This window comes from Canis aureus, chromosome 22 (assembly GCF_053574225.1).
Source record: "Canis aureus isolate CA01 chromosome 22, VMU_Caureus_v.1.0, whole genome shotgun sequence".
NCBI classification, from domain to species: Eukaryota; Metazoa; Chordata; class Mammalia; order Carnivora; family Canidae; genus Canis; species Canis aureus.
Window position 1 is genome coordinate 14078151 of NC_135632.1, and position 25044 is coordinate 14103194.

Below are 25044 nucleotides of genomic sequence, written 5' to 3' on the forward strand. Positions count from 1 at the left end.
TTTACATATTGTGCTTTTTCAGAGGGCATTCTTCACTTATTTTCATTCACTGACACTTGTCAAAATTTTCACTTTGATGGATTTAATGGGTAATATTTCATACACGTTTCATTAGAAACCCCTTACTTCTAATTTCTTTCCCCTAGAAATTAATGATAGACATGACCATTTATACCTATAAATATGGTATATACTGCATTTGCAGATACAACCTAGTAATGTGATAGACCCATATTCAAGAAAGCAATTCCCAACTTGTAATTATATTTAAACTGATCCTCTTCCTGGAAAAAGGAACTTCAAGACAGCTATGTTGTACTATGAAAAAAGAATTAATATGATAATCATAGCTATGAGGCAGCTCTGTAAATAAATGGTAAGTGTCTGTTTATCCAACACCTCAGTTACTATGTAAGTCTTTTCCCAAACCCAGGTTACCAATTCACAGGAGCTTTATCTTTGGCTAAGCCCATCTCTCAAGTGAATTAAAGGCTTGTGAGAGAAGGTAAATGACCTTTCATGGGTTTAAAATGGGCTGTGAGATTAGGACCTGTGAAATGCCACTCAAAGGCAAGAGTTGCAATGTTTTCTTCTGCACAATGTCATTAATGTTCCCACGGATCTACTCTCCCCAACCTCCAGGAGGGAAAAAGTCATCTTACTAAATAATGCAAATATAAGTACTATACAACATATGCCTCCAAATTGTGTTTTCATAAAATTATAACATCAAGATCTTGATCATTTGGGCTGATCAGATACTTGGTAACGTTTGTAATCAAGAAATGAAAGATGACAGTGTGGAAAAACGTCACAAACACTATCCTAAGTGATCATTTAAAACATATTTCAAAATTATAAGAACTTCCAGCATATTAACTCAGAATAAGAATTTGAGAAAGACAAATTTCCAGGTCAATAGTGAAATAATTTATTATTTTGTTTTCTTAACATGGGGGAGGATGTATTTTAATTATTAGAGAGAAATCCTGTTTCCTCTTCCTAAATATATTGGATTCATCTCATATGTGCATCAGGTTAGCCAAGAAGAAGGCCATTTTAAAGCATGTTAATCATTTTAGTTTAAGGTAAGGATATAAAGAGCACTAATCAATTATATTTAAGTTCTGAAATCAAGAATTTAATCAGAAAAACTTTTCTAGGTTTTCATCAGCTAATACGATTATTCTAGAGGGGGGCCTGGGTAGCTCAGTGGTTGAGCCTCTGCCTTCGGCTCAAGGCATGGTTCCAAGGTCCTGGGATTGAGTCTCATGTTGAGCTCCCCGCAAGGGGCCTGTTTCTCCCTCTGCCTGTGTCTCTGCCCCTCTCTCTGTGTCTTTCATAAATAAATAAATAATAAAATCTATTTTTTTTAAATAAAGGTCTCTAGTATCAAAGTTAAGCTGTTTTTCTTTTCCCAGGTACCTGGCGCCATATGCTCTCTATAAAATCCCATATTTGGAAAAACACAAATTATATGAAATTCACTTTTTTTATTTATAAAGTTTTTAAAAATTACAAAAGATACAAACACTTGTATTCAAGTCAAACATTACAGAGGTGTATAACCCCCCTTCACCTCCTGCAGCCCCACCCCCTTGAGAAACCCAGTGTTCACATTATGTGCATCTATCCAAACACGAATGCATAATTATAAAAGGTCTGCTTTATAAAGTCAGAATCAAATCATCCACATTATTCTCTATATTAAGCAGGGCTCTTTTGATTATAAGTAACAGAAACAGAGAGTAGTTTAAGTAAAAGAGAGTATTTATTGATTCACAAAACTAGTAGCCTTCAAGTATAACTGGATCTAGGAACTTAAATCAGCACCTGGCCTAGCTTTGTGTTGACTCTGTTTTTCTCTATATTGGGACATTCTTGGGAGTCTCCTTCTGTGGTGACAAGAGAGGTACCACAGGTCTGAGTGAATATCTTTATAGTTTCAAACCCAGAAAAAAGAGAGTGTGTTTCTCATTCAACAGAATCAATGAAAGTTATGAGATTTTGCACTTACTGTCTCTGATTGGATTACAGGTTCATCCCTGAATCAATCCCTGTCTCTAGAGGAATGTTCTGATTATCCAGGCATGTGTCATGAGCACACATGGACTGAGAACGGGTCCTCGTCTTAGTGTGGGCTGCCATAATAAAGATAGCTTAAAGGACAAGCAGTTATTTCTCACAGTTCTAGAGGCTGAGAAGTCCAAGATCAAAGTACTGGAAAATCTGGCACCTGGTTAAGGACACTCTTCCTGGTTTACAGATGGCTGTCTTGGAGAGAGACAGAGACAGAGACAAAGAGGCAGAGAGAGACAGAGGAAGAGATGGCGGAAAAGTTGTGAAGGGCCAGGGAAGGTGGAGGGAGAAGGACAAAGACTAAGAAAAAGTGTTCATGCTCTTCTTTTAAGGGCACTAATCCAATTCATGAAGGATCCACCCTCATGAACTATTACCTTCCAACAGCCTCACTTCCTAATACCATCACACTGGGAGTTGTGATTTCAACATTTGAATTTGGTTAAGAGGTGTGTGTGTGACACAAACACTCCCAAAAGAAAAACCCCGGTCCTGTTTTACAAAAAAGGTTAATGAATCCTGGATCAGCAAAATCAGCACATTATCTATTACATCCCATATTTCCTTTCTTCACTTAGTAGTATATTATGAATATCCCTCCATAGAAAGTAATCAGTGTATCATGTCAATAATTGGGGGTGGGGATCTCATTTTGCAAACACCCATAGAACTTAAAATTCTATTCCTGATGGATGTTCAGCTGTCCCTGCCTCCTCCACTTCCCCCACTTCCCACAGAGTTTTATGTTATAAGTAATACTGCAAGAGACATTCTTGTATTGTCTGATTCATTTATTTTCTGCAATATAGATTCCTCAAAGTGGGATTACAAGTTCAAAAGATTAACATGTTTAATATTTGCTGCTATGTTTCAAAATCTGTTGTTTGCAGTCCCATCAACAACATGGGATGAGAATGTCAGTTCCTCCCATCCTTTATGATATTAATTTATATGTTAATGTCATTATGTAGGATATTATATAACCCATAGGATATTTATAATCTCTTCAGTTTTTTCAAATCTCAAGGAAATAAAACAAAATCACACTCATAAAAAGAATGACAAATTAGCATATGTGAGAAACATTTAAAATCTATATGCTAATAAATAGATAACTTCTATAATCTTGAAAGCCAGACTCAGTTCAGAAGAGACTATTTGCTGCAGATATGACTAAATGAAGGCTTCAGGTTCCTCATTTGTATCTCCTTAACCATTTAATGACAATTTGATTTTTTCATGTTTTGATTGGCCACTTGCTTTTCCTCCACCGCAATTACCCTGTTCAGGTTCTTTGCTTAGTTTTTAATTGATTGCTGATTTTTTTCACTAACTTTAAAATATATTATATATTAAGAATGGTTTCTGAATTTTATCAATTCCTCTTTTAGGAGCATATATTTGTTTTGGTATAAAACTATCTATTTTGTATACTTTAATTTCAGAACAAAATAAACAAAACCCCCCACAATACACAGCCAAACCCCTTAACAAATATGGGGAGGGCTAGGGCTTGAGACCCTTGTATCCTGCCTCAAAGAGAGGAGAAAAATAAAAAACCACTAGACATCAGCAGAAGGAACTGGGGGCCACTCTGGGCTGCCGGAGAACCATGAGGACACTATACACAGGGTACAAACTCAGTTGGTGGAAACTCTTAATCTACCTCTCCCACGAGAGAGACATCCTCATCAACCTGGGGTTGTGGGGAGGGGAGTCTCATCAAGAACAGTAGCACTGGGTTCCTCTGCTGTCACTTCATCGTCAATGCCCAGGCCTAGCCTGATCATGTGGTAGATGCAGTTGAATGATCTGGGGATCCTCCAGGGAGAAGCCAGAAGAGAACAGAGCCCTTCCAAACAGCAGCACCGCCAGGTCCTTGACAGCCGTGTCATTGTCTGCCTCTGCCTTCTGCTGCAGCATCTCCACAATGGGGTGGTCAGGGTTGATTTCCAGGTGCTTTTTGGCCCTCATAGAGCCCACTACAGGGTTGTCCCCAGGTGTCTAGGTTTCATGATCCTCTCCATGTTGGCTGTCCAGCCATAGGTGCTGGTCACAATGCAGCAGGGTGAAGATACCAGTCTGTTGGAGATTGTCACCTTCTCAACCTTCTTATCCAAGATTTCTTTCACGAGTTTGCAGAGGTCAAATTTGGCTTTGCTCTCCTTCATTTTCTTCTTCTCTTCTTCATCCTTAGGCAGTTCCATGCCCTCCTTGGTAACTGACGCCAGATTCTTCCCATCAAACTCTTTGAGCTGCAGCTCATGGTACTCATCGACGGGCTCCATCATACACACTACCTCAAAGCCCGGCTTCTGTACTCACTCTGCAAAAGCAGACTTGGCAACCTGCTCTTTGCTCTCACTAGTGACATAACGGATGGACTTCTGGGTCTCCTTCATGTTGGAGACATACTCTGAAAGAGAAGTCATCTCGTCTCCAGCCAGAGAAGTGTGTAGCTCAGCACCTCGGAAAAGGCCTCCCTGAGGAGTTGAGTTCTCATAGATTCCAAGCTCTAGGTTTTTAAATGCCTTGTAGAATTTCTGATAGTTCTTGTCTGCTGCCAGCTCAGAGGAGAGCTCAGTGCACACATTTACAGTGTTTTTGCATATGACCTCCAAGATTTTGCTCTGGTGGAGCATTTCTAGGGAGATGCTCAGAGGCAGGTCCTCCAAGTCAACCACACCAGTGGATGAAGTTGAGGTACTCTGGTATCAAGTCATCACAGCTGTCCATGATGAACACATGGTGGGCATAGGGTTTAATGTTGTTCATTTTCTTCTTGTTCTCAAAGAGGTTAAAAGGAGCCCTGAGGGTTGGGGGGTGGGGTGGGCAATGAACAGCAATGCCCTGAATTCCAACTGACCTTCTACAGAGAAGTGCTTGGCTGCCAAGTGGTCTTTCCAGTCACTGGTAATAGGAACACATATTTATTTTAATATAAGATTATTGGCTTTTAATTAGTTAACATAGTAGATTGAATTATGTTGATGTACTTCCTAAGGTTAAGTCACCTTTGCATGTGGTCACAGGGCATTATTCTCTGAATCCACCCTTAAATTCAGTTTCTAATTGTTTTATCTTGGATCTTTCTCTATAGAGAGAGATATATTGTTTTCCTTTGTTTACACATTTTATTTTTAAGCTTTTTTTCTACATATATACATTTATTAAAATTCCTAAATGTGGAGTGCCTGGGTGGATCAGTCAGTTAAGCGTCTGCCTTAGGCTCAGGTCATGATCTCAGGGTCCTGGGATGGATACCCCTGCTTCCTGCTCAGTGCGGAATCTGCTTCTCTCTCTCTCTCCCTCTGCCTCTACCCCTGGCTTGTGCTCTCTTGCTCATTCTCTCTCTCAAATAAATAAAATCTTTTTAAAAACTAAAATTCCTAAATGTAATCATAAATGTTTGCATCTTCTGTTCCCCTTTTTGCTTTATTTCCCATCTTCTTCATCCTTATCACCCACATCATTCTTTCCTCACCCTCTTCTTTCCTTCCATGCTCACATGATCTAGTTAAAAATATATTGTGTATCTTTTCATGTTTTTTCTTCAAGCTGATATAATCCTATAAATATAGATGTGTGTACATGTTTTTAGTTTGTCCTCCTAAGAACTTTACTTTTGGGGGTGGGAGTGGGAGTAGGAGTGGGATTCTTTTTAAATCTATGGGTTTTTTTCTTTTCATCAGTTCTGGAAATTCACACACACACATGTTTGAAGGAACAAACAGTCCTCTGGCAAAAACTATAAGCATACTAGAACATAAGGCACCATCAACAAGATCCAGCAGAACAGGTAGATATGAGTAAAGGACTTCAAAGACCTCAGATGTTGAACATATCAGACACCAAACATGAAATAACTATATCTAACAATTTTTAAAGAAATACAAGACAATCTTGAAATATGGACAGGCAATAAGAAATCATTTCAAACTATCAGAGACTTAAGGGCCATTTAAAACTTATCAGAATGAAAACTATAATGATGAAAGTAAACACTCAATGGAAGATTTCTATTTCTGACAATAGTGGTTACCAAGATGTTTTGGACCACACTCCCACTGAAAATAACTAAAGATGCTGGCTAGATTAGAAAAAAATATCTTAGAGGCATCAAAGAGCTAATAAAATAGAAATAACCAAGTCAAAATCTAAATGCAAGTGGAAACACAGAAAAATAAGCATGATTTTAAAAAGCATAATTATGAAGCCAGTATTTATTTATTCAGGATAATTTCTAAACATACTTTAACTTTGTAAGGGGACATGCCTTGTAACCTCATATCTTGATGACCCTATGAACAAGACCCCAACACTGCATGGCTGTCACCTATGCTGTGGGGATACTCAGCAAGTGGGTTTGTCTGGACAGGGGCCAACTGGGAGGCACTTTCCTGCACATCTCAGAATGAGATCGGTCCCTTGGAAGTCTAGACCACAGACAACCAACTCTGCAGGACCAGCACAATGATGGGTTAGTGAACCCTTACCTAATAATATCAAAGTAGAATTAGGCTGGGATGAGAATGGAAAGGATGAGCTAGCATGTCATTCTTCTCATCTGCTTTACCCACAACAAAGGGGTGGAGGAGAGGTCATGATGCTCACCCTCAGTTCCAGGGGAAACCAGGCTGCTGAACTGAGTTCAGACCTGCTGTCTTCCCAGTACTGCAGTCACCATGTGACTATTGCCTGCTGCAACCTCCTTGCCTGAAGTGGGTCAATGCATTAAGCCAAGTTCAATTATATACATGGGCCTATTCTAGCAATCTGTTACTGCGCAGGGTTCTGATAACTCTTACTGCCTGTACTCCAGCATCAGTTAGGATGCTTCTAGCTTCAAGTAATACAGAGTCCAGCTCAGAAGGACTTAGACAATAAAAGGGGATGTTTGGCTAAAAGTTCTAGAGATAGGATTTTCATTTGAAGCACTAAATGTTGATTCTGACCCACCTAGAAAATAACAAATTTATTGAAAGGATATTGGATAATTCAAAGGGTATGTAGAACCCCAGGGAAAATTAGGCCACAGAACCAGTTTGGTAAAGACAGTGCACTACATTCTGACCCTGGATTCAGAATACTAAGTGCTATTTCTGAAACTGTTGCCATAGGACTTTGGATGTTGCTACTATCATCACAACTGCTGCAGAATGAGTTCTCCAACTTCTTCATGTCCCTAGCTCTCTAGCTCCAGATTCACAGCACCACGCAGGTCGTTCTGATGGCCAAGCAGAGAAGAGAAGCCTGTGCCTCAGCTAGGAAGCTGCCTGGGACTATGAATATCTAGCCCTGAGTGTGTCTACACTGGGAGTCATCTCTGTCCCCCACTGATATGCAGAGGGTGGGAATATCCCCAAACATGGCAAAGTGTTGAGAAGCAGGTCCAGGCAACATACCACATTCCCTCAGGAGGAGGGAGAACATCTGAACCTCAGAAATTCCAGAAAAATTGTGAGCTTTCAGCTGCCTGAGTTCCCATTGTCCAGTCCCTAAGGCCATAGGAACTCCGTGAATTACCAGAATCCATCACTTGGCTCCAGAGGCTGGGATTACTTTGATTGATGTAGGCCAGTTAGGGATCATCCTTGGAGCTAAGGGTGAGGATAATCCCACATAAGTAACATGATTTTTTTTTTTTTCCAAAATGAGTTGAGGCTTAATGGATGTTAGGGAGGAAACACTGTCCCCTCTCCAACTAGTCTCCCTGGTCTTTTAGAACTTATATTTTATACCTTCTGTAATTAATTTTTTAAAAAAGGCACTGATCACCTCCCCAAATAGACAATAGAATCATGTGAACAGAACAAGTTTTATTTTTTTTAATTTTTAAAAAAATTTTATGTATTTTATGAATTGTGAGAGACACACAGAGAGAGACATAGACATAGGCAGAGGGAGAGGCAGGCTCCCTGCACGGAGCCCAATGCAGAACTTGATTCCAGGACCCCAGGATCACACCCTGAGCTGAAGACAGACGCTCAACCACTAAGCCACCCAAGTGTCCCAAGGACAAGTTTTATAATGTTAGGATTCCCTCAGTGCTGAACACATGATGGGCACTAAGAAAATAATAATAAATTAAAGATTGGCTGTTGCTCCATTGTTGATCAATTAATCAAGACCATGAAAGTAAAGTTGAAGTCAAATAATAAAATAACTAGACTTTTCACCAGTTGTTTTAGTTTTGCACACTCATTAAATTTTTACACAAAATGAGAATAAAATATTTATCTTTCACATAACAGGAGCTATAGGGATTACTTTTAAAGAGTTTTGAATTTAGGACACCTGGGTGGCTCAGTGGTTTAGAGACCAATCTTTTCTAACTCCCTCATCATCTGCAGATGAGCACTATAAAGAAATTGTTTTTGGGGCTTTTTGGTCATCCAATGGGAGTTGAATAAGTAACTGATTTACATAATTAACTTAGAACTTGGCCAAAGCCAAGTTTTGTGGATTGAGTGTCTATTTACAAGGAGTTTATGATGAATTTAAAACAACAGCAAAATAAGTATTTCAGAGACTTCGAAGTTTCCAAGGATCCAAGTAAGGAAAGCATGTTAAACAACAGTAACTAGAAAGTTGGATTTCCATCTTAATTTTACACAGTTTGTGTAGTGGAGCACTTTAATGCCTCCACATCTTTCACTATTCCTTGTACCCATCTCTTTGCAATGTGACTTTGCATCAACTCCCCTTAGACTGAGTCCTTCAACTCTGGGTTTGGCCAACGGAATAAGAGAGTGCAGGTGTTCCAGTTCCAAGCCTGGGCCTCAGAAACCTTAATGCTGGGGCACCTGGGTGGCTCAGTGGTTGAACATCTGCCTTTGGCTTAGATCATGATCCCGGGGTCCTGGGATCAAGTCCTGCATCAGGTTCCCTGCAGGGAGCCTGCTTTTCCCTCTGCCTCTGTCTCTGCCTCTCTCTCTCTTTCTGTCTCAAATAAATAAATAAATAAATAAATAAATAAATAAATAAATATCTTTAAAAAGAAGAAGAAGAAGAAGAAGAAGAAGAAGAAGAAGAAGAAGAAGAAGCAGCCTTGATGCTCTCAACCCCTCAATCTTTTTTTTTTTTTAAGGTTTTATTTATTTATTCATGAGAGACGGAGACAGAGGCAGAGGGAGAAGTAGGCTCCGTGCAGGGAGCCTGACGTGAGACTCGATCCCAGATCTCCAGGATCACACCCTGGGCTGAAGGCGGGCACTAAACCGCTGAGCCACCCGGGCTGCCCTCAACCCCTCAATCTTTGAGCTATGAAAATATTTTATTTTCATATGCTTCTGAGATTTTATGGATGTTTGTTTCATATTACTATCTAGTTGATAGAATTAGCTTATTTTCAAATTATTTGTATCAGTTTTTTCTGGGAATGAATTGGACTTAAGACATAAACATTGCCCCTAAAAATCAAGACTCCAGGTTCTGAAAACCAAGACTCCACAGGTAGTTCGTAACTTGTGGTTCATCTCCCTGCAATAAGATAAAGTACAAGTTCTTAAAACTTTTTGCCCCCTTATGCTCTTAAAAATTATTGGGGACCCAAAAAGCTATTTCTGGTGGTTTTATTTATTTATTTATTTATTTATTTATTTATATTTATTTATGATAGTCACACAGAGAGAGAGAGAGAGGCAGAGACATAGGCAGAGGGAGAAGCAGGCTCCATGCACCGGGAGCCCGACGTGGGATTCAATCCCCGGTCTCCAGGATTGCGCCCTGGGCCAAAGGCAGGCGCTAAACCACTGCACCACCCAGGGATCCCTCTGGTGGTTATATTTATTGATATTTATAATTTGGAAATTAAAACTGAGGGATTTTTAAATATTAATTAATTAACTATAGAGAGTGTGTATAATAAACCCATTGTATAATAACATAAATGACATCCTCTTATGAAAAATAACTACATTTTCCAGAACTAAAAAAGATATAGTGAGAAGGTAGCACTGTTTTACCTTTATAAATCTCTTTAATGCCTGGCTCAATAGAAGACAACTAGAGTCACATAGTTGCTTTAATTTTACTTACATTCATTGCAATACATTATTTCTATCAAAGTATATGAAGAAAATTTGACCTCATACAGATATGATATTGGAAAATGAAAGTGCATTATTTGGGGGGGTGGCTTGAATAGTATTTTAATAGGCTTTTCAGATCATTGAAGATATTCTTCTGTGCTACTATACCAAAACTTAAAAAGCAGTGGTTTCTTAAAACTTAGTTGTTGTGTGGAAACTGAAACCATATTGATGAATATTTTGCACTCTTTTTATCTTAAAATACATTGGTCTATCCTGAATTTTGAACAGATCTTTTGTGCATACATGATTTTGACACCATGAATCCCCTGAAAGGATCTTAGGATCTCCAAGGAGTCTTCACACCACACTTTGTGAACCACTGATATAAAATATCAAATAAGTTTAGTCTATATTCTACTTCATAGAGCAGCCATCTCTTTGCAAACATGCCTCCTCCCCATGAGGCACAAATAAAGGACATTATCCACAGTCTCATCTATTAAGTTAACAAAAGCTGTACTTATGTCTTTCTGATCCCTGAATCTTAAATAAAGGGAACCAAGAAGCACAATGAATTGTGTGGAAAACAAGGCTATTTCTTACATCGTCCTTAATCTATATTTGCTGGGAACTGAACTGACACTGGAGATACAGAGATAAGACAAAGTCCTTGCTCACAATGCATTTACAGTCTTACAGTGAGGGTAACAGATAATAAAGAGGTAAATGAACAAAGATGACAATTAAGGTCTTGGGTTAGGGTTCTAAAGAATGTAAGGCAACATCAAACCTGATGTTGTCTCAGAAGCAAGAGGGAAGTATATGAATCTTCGAATCTGTATAAATCTAGGCAAGAAGCACTAGGAACCCTGGGTTGAGAGAAGGGGTGGCTGTGACTATTATGGGCAAACACAGATGAAGCAGAGAAGGTCACCATTGGGGGGTGTGGTGGGGAGAGAGTTGAGGGCTGTTATCTCTCCCCTACCAAAATTCTTGAAAAGCATCGCCTTGAGGCAAAGTAGCAGCTAAACAGGGATGGCCGGATAACATCAGAACAGTGCCAGAGGCTGGCCAGGGTGAGGAAGATAACAATGGAGCCATCCATCCCTTCCACAGCCTGAGAGCTATGGGATTACCAATGGAGGGGTGGGGGATAATCTCAGTAAAGGGCAGGACAGTGGTGGTTCTCTGAGGGGCATTTGTGTAAAGCATATGGGAATGGGGTGAGAGGTAGGATAGCCCAACTGTGGCACCGGGGGCTCCTGGAGGGAGTCATCTACAAGTTTAAAGCCTAGCTCTGTCATTAATGACCTTATAACAGGTTTAACCACTCAGTTTTTTTTACTGGTAAAATGATACTAATAATACCTACATCATAGGGTTATTGTGAGGATTGAGTGATTTTAATATTAATGTAAAGCATTTATATAAGTATGTACATGCATATGGCCCAGCAATCCCTCCCCAGATATATGTCCAGATCAATTTTCACCCGAGTCTATAAAGGGGCAAAGATGAGGATAGTCATTGTAAAGCTCTTTAGAGGAGCTCATCCTGAAGTGGGAGGTGATAAATGGACACTACAGAATGCTAGGGATTCACTTGGAAGCAGTGAACCAGAGAGACATATAGCAAATACATATGGATCTTTAAAACCCATTATTAATTGTAAAACATAAATAGAATAAGGTCTATGGCACAACACTATTAATAAAAATTTAAAACACATACCAAACAACACGAGACATTTTACGTTATTGCATATATATCAAAGGGTATATGTATCTATATCTTATGGTGGATACCTATGTGGAAGAGGAGGGAATGAAAATGGAAACCAGGGATCCCTGGGTGGCGCAGAGGTTTGGCGCCTGCCTTTGGCCCAGGGCGTGATCCTGGAGACCCAGGATCGAATCCCACATCGGGCTCCCAGTGCATGGAGCCTGCTTCTCCCTCTGCCTGTGTCTCTGCCTCTCTCCCTCTCTCTCTCTGTGACTATCATAAATAAATAAAAAATTAAAAAAAAAAAAAAAGAAAATGGAAACCAGGGCTGAATGAGAGAAATATCCATGAAAGAACAGGAATAATAGTGCACCATGAACTGAGGCATATGATTGACTCACTGTTTTTTACCTGAAGCATAAAAAAGAAGAAGAAGAAGAAGAAGAAGAAGAAGAAGAAGAAGAAGAAGAAGGAGGAGGAGGAGGAGGAGGAGGAGGAGGAGGAGGAGGAGGAGGAGAAAGAACATGAGGGAGGGAGGGAGAGAGGAGGAGAGAAAGAATAAGATAATTAGGGCAGCCCCATTGGCTCAACGGTTTAGCGCCACCTTCGACTGGAGGTGGGATCCTGGAGACCCGGGATCAAGTCCTGCGTCAGGCTCCCTGCATGGAGCCTGCTTCTCCCTCTGCCTGTGTCTCTGCCTCTCTCTCTCTCTGTGTGTGTGTCTCTCATGAATAAATAAGATAAAATCTTAAAAAAAAATAAGATAATTAGTGTCTGGGTGGCAAGTGGGGTGATTGACACTAAATAGGGTAGTCAGGGAAAGCCTCTCTGAAGAGGTGACTTTTAGACCAAGCCTAAACAGTGTGAAGCCTGTCATATGATGATCTGGGAATGCAAATTCCAGGGAGAGAGAACAGCATATGCTAAGACCCTGAAACAGAAATATGACATATTTGCAGAATAGGGAAAAAGGGGGGGGAGGGGCAAGTGTTTTTAGAGCCCAGTGAGCAAATAAAGGTGAGTTTTAATTTTAAAAGATAGTCTGATAAAGACCTTTCCTCATACACTGGTCTATAGAAATAGATGGTTTAGGACAATTAGTTTCACAGAATTGGTAATTCCCAAGGAGAAGGGAAGTTCTCTGTGGGCTTATGGTGACCTGGCTTGTGACAGGAAGGCAAGAGGTGAGCATCAGGCAGTGGGGGAGGAGCAGAATCAAACTTTGCTTCCTTGGCTATAAAGAAGATAAATCCCACCCCTGGGAAGACAGAAATTTTAGTGGGGCCTATGACCTAAGTTCTCCCCATTGAATGCCGGAGAGCAACGTAAGTACCCAGTTGGACAGGACTTCTGACAAAGCACCATCCCTGATGTGATCCTGTTTTTGTCCACGCCCTCAACACTTCTGGCAACAACACCTTCCTGGGACCACTGCCAGCATCTGTCTCCTCTGGGATTTGAACAGTGGTCTCCTTTTGCCCCCCCTTCCACACCTTCCCTGAGAACACACATTTCTTGGTTTCCTTCAAAATAGCATCTGGCATATCAAAACTACGAAACTCAGGTTTTCTCATCTGTCCTGGGGTGTTGATCTCTCATTACCCTACCAAATGCTGAACATCTCCTGAAATAGCAAACAATTAAGAAAAAGAACAGTAATGAGATGTTTTTTATGAATTAGAAACCCTTGAAAACAGAAACCTAATCTATCGTGATTTCCATCCATCCTTATGCCAAGAAAAATGCCAGGCTTACAGTAGATGCTCAGTAAAACGGGTTAAATAAGTTCATACACACATACACACTTAAAATGATAAAAAAAAATCATATACTGTTCCCATGGCAAAAGCTCCAACTGGAATTCATCTTTCTCAAGATAACAAACATAAATGTAGCTTCGTTCAGTACCAATTTCTGCTCACAAAGAATTGATTTTCCTCATTGGGGCTATAACGGGTAATGATAATGTTTATGTAGTACTGTATGCCAGACACTGAATCTCGTTTATAACCCAAGACAACCCTAAGAATTAAGGACTATCTTATCTTTACCTAAATGAAGAGAAAGTTGAGGCTTAAAAAGATATAGTGACTTTTATAAGATGGTTAGATCTGAGTTTTTTTGTTTTTGTTTTTGTTTTTGTTTGTTTGTTTGTTTTTTGATCTGAGTTTTTATTTTTTTTTATTTTTTTTTAAATAATTACTTTTTTTTTTTTTTTTTTTTAATTTATGATAGTCACAGAGAGAGAGAGAGAGAGAGAGAGGCAGAGACACAGGCAGAGGGAGAAGCAGGCTCCATGCACCGGGAGCCCGACGTGGGACTCGGTCCCGGGTCTCCAGGATCGCGCCCTGGATCCCTGATCTGAGTTTTTAATCCCAGGTCACCTGACCCCAGAATTCTTGGACAAACTTCTGAAATTCTGGTCAATTTTACAAAATAAAATGTATTAAAGTTAAAATTGTACCTGGAGTAGCAACTACTCTTCTGAATATTGTTTTTCTTTTCTAGACTAATCAGTGGCATCCATACACTTAAGCATGTTTTAAGGAATTGACAGCTTTTCACAATATTGCAATGATTTAAAATATAAGCTTACAGGACAGCTTGTGAGTGAGCAGCAGAGAAAGAACAGAAGTGAAGTCTTTCTAAGTCATGGGCTGTCCCTTGCACTGTAAGTCCATGTTTGCTTTCATTTTAGTTTTCAGGGACGCCTGGGTGGCTCAGCGGTTGAGCGTGGTCCTGGGGTCCTGGAATCGAGTCCTGCATCGGGCTACCTGTAGGGAGCATGCTTCTCCCTCTGCCTGTGTCTCTGCCTCTCTCTCTGTGTCTCTCATGAATAAATGGGTAAAATCTTTAAAAAATAATAATAATTTTAGTTTTCAGCTTGAAATTCCTTTTTCCTCTATTTTTCCTTCTTTTTCTTTGTTCCAATGGTTTCATTAATTTTTGTGATCCTAGAACAATGTCTAAGCATTGTGACAATTTTGCTTCAGTAAACACTGTCTGAATTCCCCGGAAATTATAGCCTGAGGCAAAATTTACATTCTAAAGCTTTATTGGAAGAATATAAACCCAAGAAACAAGAATGGAGACAGGGCATTGAGGCGAGAAGGAGGGGAAGCAAAGTCCTGGAACTGGCCCTCTACTTCACTAAAAAGCACAACTGGTTGCTCAGTGATGTAGGACGTTTCCAGGGAAGCCTCGTGGAAACATTTCTCAGATGAGTCCTTAAAGGGAGAGGAAGGAGAAGAATTTGTCTATGGCTCTCTCCCATCCTTTACTTCTCAGTGGTTAAAATCCGCTTCATTGGGTATGAATCCCTAGCACTTCTGCCATTGTGTCCTGGCTCCCTTTGCAGCCACAAAGAAGTGGTGGCAGCAACCTCCAACCTCTGAGCAGACACAAACCAGCCTCCTGGGCCCTATCAAGCCAGTGTGCCCCAGCAGTCCTCTTGTATCCTGTACCTTGGTGGTGATATGGAGGCCCAGGGTGGGAACGGAGAGGCCTGCAGTGTGAGGCACAAGGATGGGTGATGACTGGGCTGTGCCCTGGGTGACTTTGGAGAGCTGGAGCCCAGCTGTCTGAGCAGGAGGCCCATTCCACCAGCATGGCTTCCACAGCCATGGCCCAGAAGGTGGTCCTCCTGGAGAGTCATCAGTAGTCTTGAGTAGACCAATACATTCGTCAGAATGTTCTAATACGTGTCTACTTGTACACATATAGATGTCCCCTGGGTGTACTCTACAAGTGGACTGGGGGGGGGGTCACAGGGAAGCTTCGACTGTACCAGATATTGTCATACCATACTCCTAAACAACAGCTTTAAATAATCACTTGTTATTGATTTGGTCTGATTTTTTTCCCTTTCCTGTGCATACATCTAAAGTTCATCTCTTGTTTCATAAATTCACCCTGGGAGGGGGGAATAACTGAATATCCCTATCACAATTTCCTCTTTTTTTTTTTTTTAAGATTTTATTTATTTATTCATGAGAGACACAGAGAAAGAGGCAGAGACACAGGCAGATGGAGAAGCAGGCTCCCCGCAGGGAGGGAGCCAATGCGGGACTCGATCCTGGGACCCCGGGATCAGGCCCTGGGCCAAAGGCAGGTGCTCAACCACTGAGCCACCCAGGCGTTCCTATTTCCTCTTTATTAAACTGCAATAGGTATCTCTTGCCAAACTCACAGGGAAAACCGAAAATATGAATTAAATAGTATCTGCAAAGTATTTTGAACCTCTTGAAGAGAAGAGGCTACTTAAATCCACATTTTAAAACCAAAATTTCCCATCGTTTCCAGGAGAGGGCACAAATTCACCTTATGTGTAATCCTACTGCTCTTCACCAGCCTCCCTAACCTCAAGCCTCATGCACACACATATGCACGTACACACAAATACACACCCTAACTCCTATTTTGCACTCACCCAATAGATAAACCACTTATAGTACCATTTCAAAACCTATGAAAGGCAACCCAGAGCAGTCTCCTTAACCTGCTTCAAGATCCAGAATGCCCACTGGGGCTTCATGAGGTCCCTCTGTAGGGCTGTCTCCACTGGGCCTGGATCGGGAAAGGAATAAATTAAACACAGCTGGCTCTAAGTTATAGTTCCTATATTATCTTTCCTCATTTCCTATGGCATGGATGTCCCAAGAGTAGTGATAGGAGTGGTCTTAAACAATAAGGGCATGTATTGTCTGTAGAGAATTATAAAATAATAAAACAGACTAAAAGTTGGTCTGCTTTAAAAAATTATAGTCACGCACCAGCAATTCTACACAATGTCAGACACAATGTAAAATACTCTTCCTCTCCCAAAACCTTTTGTTGGTCTAAGTTCTAAACAATTTCGGCAGTTAGTATTCAATTTTTTGATAAATAAAATTAGCACTTTTTATCTTTCCATAAGCATTGTATGGCACATAAAAGTTAACTCAGAGAAGCCCCGGCATAAACCGACCCATCTACATGTGTTTGTTTGAGAGTTACATTGCTTATGGTTTCAGAATCATTCATGCTTCCTTTGGGTGCATTGTATGTCTCCAACTTGGGTGGAACTATCTGCTTCTGCATTTAAACACTTGATTTGAAAGAAGTAATGACATTAGCAATAATAACAGAACTTGCGCTACTTCAATTCTTTCTCCATTTAATTCTCTCATTCTATGTGACCGGTTGGAGCTTTTATTTATGATTCAAATTTGAAACAGTGCAAACTGCAAGCTATAATATTTTTGTTTGGTAAGTGCAAGTTCTCAACTATGAAATATATTACTATATTTGAATAGTATCTTTAAAATTCGAAACTGATCCCTCTTTGTCATGTTTCTCGTTTAGTCATTATTGTTAGCCTGTAATGCTATTACTCGTTTCTGTGGCAGACAAGTATGTGGGCATATGCTTTTTCCCTTTCGTTTGGAAAAAAACTAATGCAATTTAAAAATATTAATCCATTACCTTTCCCTCTTCTTTGATCCTGTACTAATTTATTACTTCATTATTTCCTTTTACTGACATGATTACACATACAAAGATCAAGAAAAGAAAAATCTCACTGTTTCTTTTCTGTCCTTTATTATGATTATTCATTTCATTATTATTGAAAATAATATTGTACAGAGAAGGGTCTGTTAAACAATGACCAGCCCCGTTAGATACACAAGATGCACTGCTGCCTCCCAGAGTGGTTAAGACTATGTTGTAGCACCACAGAGCTGCCCAGCCTGAGGAGACTGCCCTGTGCTGCTCCGGTTTGAATCTGCCCACTAAGCTAATGGAGATTAACCCTCACTTTGGGTTCACTTTTTTCTTTTTTCTTTTCTTTCTTTCTTTCTTTCTTTCTTTCTTTCTTTCTTTCTTTCTCTCTTTCTTTTTTTGGCAAAATAATAAACTTATTACATATGATTGGCAGATAGTTGTTGCCGATATATCATCCTCTCAATGTTTGCGGAAAATTTCAAAATAAAAACTAATGTTGTTGGGATGCCTGGGTGGCTCAGCGGTTGAGCCTCTGCCTTTGGCTCAGGGTGTGATCCCGGAATCTCAGGATCAAGTCCCCGAGCCCGCTCCCTGAACAGAGCCTGCTTCTCCCTTGGCCTCTGCCTCTCTCTCTCTCTCTCTCTATCATTATAAATGAATGAAATCTTAAATAATAATAATAATGATAATAATAATGTTTTTGTGTATTTTTAAAAAGATTTTATGTATTCATGAGACACACAGAGAGAGACAGAGACACAGGCAGAGGGAGAAGCAGGCTCCTTGCAGGGAGCCCGATGTGGGTGGGACTGGATTCCAGGACCCTGGGATCATGATCTGAGCCAAAGGCAGCCCCTCAACCACTGAGCCACCCAGTGCCCCTAAAAGATAATGTTATATACATCGTACAATCACAGGGGTCCTTGAGGATCTCCACACATTTTTTTGAGCTGCTTGACTTTCAGCTGCGAGACCCGGTTTCGGTCCCGAAGCTGCAGGAGGTTAAGTTTGCCACCCAAGGGGGCTGGGATTTTCCCAGCCATCAGGACGAGATTCTACTCCAGAGATGAGAGGCCCTCTCTAAAGGGACCCATAAAGCCCCACGAAGCAGAAAGGAGGGGAGACAGGGCAGAGGGGACTGCGGCCAAATCAGAGGGTCTGGGGGGGGATGGGAGGAGGATGAAGAGCATTCCTCATTCCTCGGTGCTCACCAACAGGGGAAGGACTGCCCTATGACAGCAGTAGGAAGGTCTGAAGGAAGAACTTTCTTCTGGTAGTTTCCAGAACCTGAAAGAGGAGGCCCAGCGGGACCCTCCAAGGGATCCTGGAGCAGAACCCCAGAGGCCAGGGAGGCATGTGCCCTTGGCTGATGAGATGTCCTGGCCAGTGGTCCCAGGTGTTCTGGAAGGCACCGGTCAGGTTGTTTTGCAAGGTCAGCCTCGGCTAAGACAGCCGGCCCGCACGAGCGCGCCGGAGCTGGTCACACGGGCTCAGAGGGACCGGCCCAGAACCGCCGTCCTGGCCCCGCAGGGTCGAGGGCACCGCACCAACGGCTCCTGCCGTCGCAGAGCACGAGGGGGCCCTGGAAGCAGACACTTGTTCCGCTGCTGGAAGGGAACGGGCAGCGCAGGGAGTCGACCCAGGGCGGCCCGGCCGGCATCGCTCGGAGAGCCAGCCCGCCAGCCCGCCACTCTCCCGCGGCGCGGCCACCGCGCTCCTCCGCGGGGCCCACCCCTGCTTCTTGCGACCGCACCTGCCGGGCCCCGGGGGAGCGCAGGAGGCCGGGAGGCGGGCCCGGCGGGGGCGGGGCCAGCGGGGCGGAGTCTGCGGGGGGCGGGGCCAGTGGGGGCGGGGCTAGCGCAGGAGGCGGGGCCGCTGTCTGCGGGGGGCGGGGCCTGCGGGGCGGAGCCTGCGGGGGCGGGGCTCGCGCAGGAGGCGGGGCGCTGTCGGCGGGGGCGGGGCCTGAGGGGCGGGGCTAGCGCAGGAGGCGGGGCCGCTGTCTGCGGGGGGCGGGGCCTGCGGGGCGGAGCCTGCGGGGGCGGGGCGGGGCTCGCGCAGGAGGCGGGCGCTGTCGGCGGGGGCGGGGCCTGAGGGGCGGGGCCTGCGGGGCGGGGCCTGGGCCCGCGCAGGAGGCGGGGCCGCTGTCGGCGGGGGCGGGGCCTGCGGGGGCGGGGCCAGCGGCCGCAGGGCGTCCGGGGTACCAAGGTCCAGGGCTAGGCCAAGCACCCCAGCGCCCCGGGCGCCCCCTCCGGGCGCACCAGCCCCGGCACACCCCGCGGCAGCACCCCAGCAGCGCGCCCGGGGCTCAGCACCCCCAGGAGCAGCTCCGGTGGCGGTTGGCTCGGGTCCGGGGCCTCCTCGGCCTGGGGCTCAGGCCCGGGGACCCAGCTGGCCGGGCCCCGGGAGGCCGAGGCGCCCATGGTCCCCCTCCCTCCGGTGGCATTCCTGGTGGGCGACTACCTTTTTTTTTTTCTTTTCTTCAATAATTGTGTATTTAACTAAAATTCCAACTCCAGGAGGACTAGGACTTTGTCCGGTTCAGCTCTGGTCCCCAGGAGCAGAGCGAGCAATGAATACCTTTTAGTTGAAGGCAAGCAGTGTGGTGTTACTTTGCACGCATCAGAATGTGCACATCTTTGTACTTCTGAGTATTTAGTGGGAGTGTTTCCAGGACAACATAGGAGCACGAGACCGGACATCATGTATTTCACTTCTTTGGTACCCCCCACCCCCCATCCCTGCCTCCCGGCAGTGCCAGACACTCTCTTACAACTGCAGACTGGCTATCAATGGACTGTAGGGCCAGGACTCAAAAGACTACTCTGGAGAAATTAAGAATGACCAAGGAGTTAAAATGAAGTAAAATAAAGTAGCATTTTATGTTATTTTCTTATCCAGTAAGGCTTCTTTTGGGGGTAGGGTTACATTAGAAATAAAATGCTCAACTTATCAAAAGACACTATAATTGCTATTGATCTCTCCCAAAGTTTAATAATTTATTTCTCATTCATCCAACAGACACTCAGAAATACATCTAACTATGTGTCAGAATTACTAAAGGTTATACTCAAAGTAGGAAATGAGGGACAATGTAGTTTTGAAGGGATCTGAACAGATCATATAAGATCTTCTTTCAAAGATAATATAGAATGTTGGGATTAGAGACCCTAAGGCTTATATAGTTCAACCTCAGTCTGTAAAAGAAGCCAACAAGAATGCGAGACTTTTGTCCAGGCTCACAGTGCAGAGCCAGCAACACTAACTTTTACCCCAGGCTCTCTCCTTCTAAATGACAGAGCTTCTGAGGTCCAAGAAAATGTCTCTACACTTGTTTATTGTATCAACTTGAGAGTTTATTGGTCCAGAGTTATAGCTGTTTATAGCAGCCATTGATTAAACAAGGAAAAAGAGCATTATAAAGAGACATCACGTTGACAGAACAATATACCAAATAATGATTTGAAATTACCTTTATGAACCTCTTATTATAGCACATACATTTACAGAGTAGAATTAATAAATAATTCTTGATCTTACTCTGGAAAACTGTGTGGAGGTTCCTCAAACAGTTAAAAATATACCTGCCCTACGACCCAGCAATTGCACTGCTGGGGATTTACCCCAAAGATACAGATGCAATGAAACGCCGGGACACCTGCACCCCGATGTTTATAGCAGCAATGGCCACGATAGCCAAACTGTGGAAGGAACCTTGGTGTCCAACGAAAGATGAATGGATAAAGAAAATGTGGTTTATGTATACAATGGAATATTACTCAGCTATTAGAAACGACAAATACCCACCATTTGCTTCAACGTGGATGGAACTGGAGGGTATTATGCTGAGTGAAGTAAGCCAGTCGGAGAAGGACAAACATTATATGTTCTCATTCATTTGGGGAATATAAATAATAGTGAAAGGGAATATAAGGGAAGGGAGAAGAAATGTGTGGGAAATATCAGAAAGGGAGACAGAACGTAAAGACTGCTAACTCTGGGAAACGAACTAGGGGTGGTAGAAGGGGAGGAGGGCGGGGGGTGGGAGTGAATGGGTGACGGGCACTGGGGGTTATTCTGTATGTTAGTAAATTGAACACCAATAAAAAAATAAAAAATAAAAAAAAATAATTCTTGATCTTGGAGTGGTGAGTTCAAGCCTGCCACTGGTCATAGAGGTTACTTTTTAAAAACTGGTAATAAATATTTATTAAGCATCTACATGTATGTAGATAACTATGACACATAGTTATTTTCTAATGAGACTTCAGAATGAATAAGTAATTGCACACATGTACATAAAACTCACCATATGCCAGTCTCTGTTCTAAAAGCTTTACACTCATTAACATATCGAATCTTCACAACAACCTGTTCACATCATTTGCATTTCACAAATGAGGAAATTGAGGTGTAGAGAACTTCACCAATTATCAAAGAACTAACAAGAAGAGCTCTCCTAATCCGATCATCTGGCTCCATAGACTGTACAAACTATGATCTACTTCTCATTTTAAGGAAAATAAACATAAGAAAAGGTTAATAGCAGTGCAGGTTAAAAAAAACAGTTAAGGAAAACTATAATGTCTACAAGGTGGTACATAAGAGCTGAATGAATGGTAAATCAGAGTTCTTTGGGTGCAAGTGGCAGAAACTAAATTAGAAACAGCTTAAGTTAAAAAAAAAGCTTATTATTTGCTGTCCATATTAATTTTAACAGGCTAAATTCTACCCCCTCCTCAAAATTCATACACTGAAGTTCTAACACCAAGTACTTCAGAATGTAACTCTAGGGGCACCAGGTTGGCTCAGTCTGCTAGGCGTCTGACTTCGGCTCAGGTTATGATGTCAGGGTCCTGGGATTGAGCCCCGTGTGGAGGCCCATGTTGCCAGGCCCTACGCTCAGTGGGGAGTCTACTTCTCTCTCTCCCTTGGCCCCCTCCCCCTGCTCCTGTGTTCTCTCTCTCCCAAATAAATAAATAAAATGTAAAAAAAAAAAAAAATGTGACTCTATCTGGAGATAGGGTCTTTAAAGAGATAAAAACAAAATGAAGTCATATGGGTAGGCTCAACCAACCCAATTGGTGTCCTTTTTTTTTTTTTTTAAAGATTTTATTTAATAAATATTCATGAGAGAGAGAGAGAGAGAGAGAGGCAGAAACATAGGCAGAGGGAGAAGCAGGCTCCATGCAGTGAACTTGACGTGGGATTTGATCCTGGGTCTCCAGGATCACGCCCTGGGCTGAAGGCAGGCATTTAACCGCTGAGCCACCCAGGAATCCCCTGATTGGTATCCTAAGGAGAGGAGAGTAGGATGCAGATAGAACAAAGTGAAAACTCTATGAAGATGGCCATCTACAAGCCAAGCAGAGACGCCTCAGAAGATGTTAACTCTGCCAACACTTTCATTTTGGGGATCTAGCCTCCGGAACCATGAGAAAATAAATTTCTGTTGTTTAAGCCACCTAATCTGTGGTGTTTCGTGATGGCAGCCCTAGCAAACCGATATATAAGGGTACCGGGTAGTTTACAGGATTGAAGGGAGAGTTACAAGAGCCAGTCAAGCACAGCCAATAACCTCAAAGATTAGAACAGGGCCTCAACACAACGAGGACACTCACATGGACGGACACACACACACACACACACACGCAATCTCTGTCCCTCCCTCCCTCTGTCTCTCTCTCTGTCTCTCCCTCTCTCTCTGTCTCGCTCTCTCATCTGTATTTTACTTCATTCTTTTCTATTTCAATAGGCTTTCTCTATGTGGAGGGGAGACATGGCTTCCAACTCTGTTTTTCTCTCCCACCGTCAGGATATAAAAATGCCAGTGATGGACTCAGTTGGCCCAGTGTGGGTCACAGGTCTAATCCTAAACCAATCAGTTGGTTCTCTTTCAGTATGGCATCGCCACCACCCTGGCCTGGCCTCCATTCCTGAGTCTGGAGCCATTTCTGGTTCAGTGTCCAGACATAAACCTGGCTTCTGCTGGGGTGGGAGGGAGATAGTCATTTGGTTGCTGAGAGAAGGGGAAAGGAATCTGGGATCTGACTGCTCCTTCAGAAGACTTTCCACAAACCTCCTGTTTGCAGCCCTGCCTCTTACCCTCTGTTTCAGAGGATCTGTACCTCCAATTCCAGGGCCTTTCCAGGGTACTGTGCTATGCACTGGCTGCCTTCTTCACAGTGACCCATCTGCAGTTTTCTCAGCTCTGCTGGCTTAGTCTCCACTCCATCTAGCCCTTGTCCATGTTCCTAAAAGTGTTGACACCAACTCTTCACCCTTTCCCTGTGTCCTTAATAGACTTGGGCTTGTCTGGCTTCTTTGCTGTCAATTTAGGGGCATTTTGGAAGGGATCAAAATAAAATGCCTGTTTTTATTATTGGTTTCTTGTATTTATTTGCTAGAGAAAGCACAAGCAGGGGGAGCTGCAGGCAGAGAGAGAGAGAGAGAGAGAGAGAAGCAGACTCCCCATGGAGCAGGGAGACCGATGCAGGGCTCAAACTCAGGGCCCCAGCATCATGACCGACTGAGCCACCCAGGTGCCCCAAAGTACACGTTTTTAAACTGCAGTGTTTAACCAGAAGTCTATTCTGGGGTTTTTCAAATAATCCTCCTCTCTGAACACGCTACGACAGCAGCCTTCATGTCTGAGAGTAGAGGTGGTGGCCCAGGGGGCGAGAGGAGAGAAGAGCAAGAGAAGTGTGGGCAGGCTCTGGCTCTCATGCTTCTGTCAAGCACCCCTACAAACCTCTGTTTTTTTTATATATATATTTTGAGCTTCTAAGATTTTATTTAAACAAAAAGCTTTTAGCTAAAAATAAAAAACCTCAGAAACCACTGCACAACACCAGGCTGCTGCCTACATATTTTATAGAGTCATAATCACCATGTTCACATGGTTCTGCTTTTGTTTGTTTATTTATTTTCTATTAGATTGCATTATAAGCCTATTTCTATATTTCTGTAGCTTTTTCATAACTGGGTTTCTTAACCCAGTGCCTGGTACATAATACATCCTTAGTAAATAGTGATTGAATGAGTAGATGAATTGTAATACTTAATAGCTGCTGTTTCCAAGTATTTTTGTTATTATAGTAATAACTTCTGTTGCATTCATGCATTCATTCACCCAACACATATTTTTTGAATATCTACTATGTGCCACACACTGGGGGATGGTGCTGGGAATACAGCAATGAATAGATCAACATAGTCCTTTCCACGCAGTCGAAAAGGGGAATCTGACAAGTGAGGTGACAATCACAATGCAGAAACATAAAACCTATGAGAGGGCAGCCCAGGTGGTTCAGTGGTTTAGCGTCGCCTTCAGCCCTGGGTGTGATCCTGGAGACCCAGGATCGAGTCCCATATCCCTGCATGAAACCTGCTTCTCCCTCTGCTTGTGTCTCTGCCTGTGTCTCTGCCTCTGTGTGTGTGTGTGTGTCTCATGAATAAATAAATAAAATCCTAAAAACAAAACAAAATAAAACTCTATGAGAAACAAAAAGGACTATTAGAGGGCATAGGAGGGGCTCTAACTTAGACTTGAAAGTCTGGGAGCTCTCCCTGGAGGAAGAGACCAAGGAAAATCATAAAAAAATAAATAAATAAACGGGACATGCCAGTGCAGAAGGGAAGATAAATGCTCCATGCAGAGGAAGCAGCAGGTGGGAGGACTCTTGCATTTTCATTAAATAGTAACTCACTGGGCACATAGTATGTG

The 25044-nt window shown here is 42.6% G+C and overlaps 1 long non-coding RNA gene and 1 pseudogene across 1 annotated transcript in view; both read right to left on the reverse strand.

Moving 5' to 3' along the window:
• Window positions 1-18914, reverse strand: part of LOC144293777 (uncharacterized) — a 43008-nt gene extending 24094 nt beyond the window's left edge. The window contains exon 1 of the long non-coding RNA XR_013361065.1: window positions 18533-18914. This is a non-coding gene — a long non-coding RNA (uncharacterized LOC144293777). The remainder of the gene's footprint in view (window positions 1-18532) is intronic.
• On the reverse strand, window positions 2309-5006 carry LOC144293582 (heat shock protein HSP 90-beta pseudogene; annotated as a pseudogene).
• Window positions 18915-25044: the final 6130 nt, after the last annotated feature.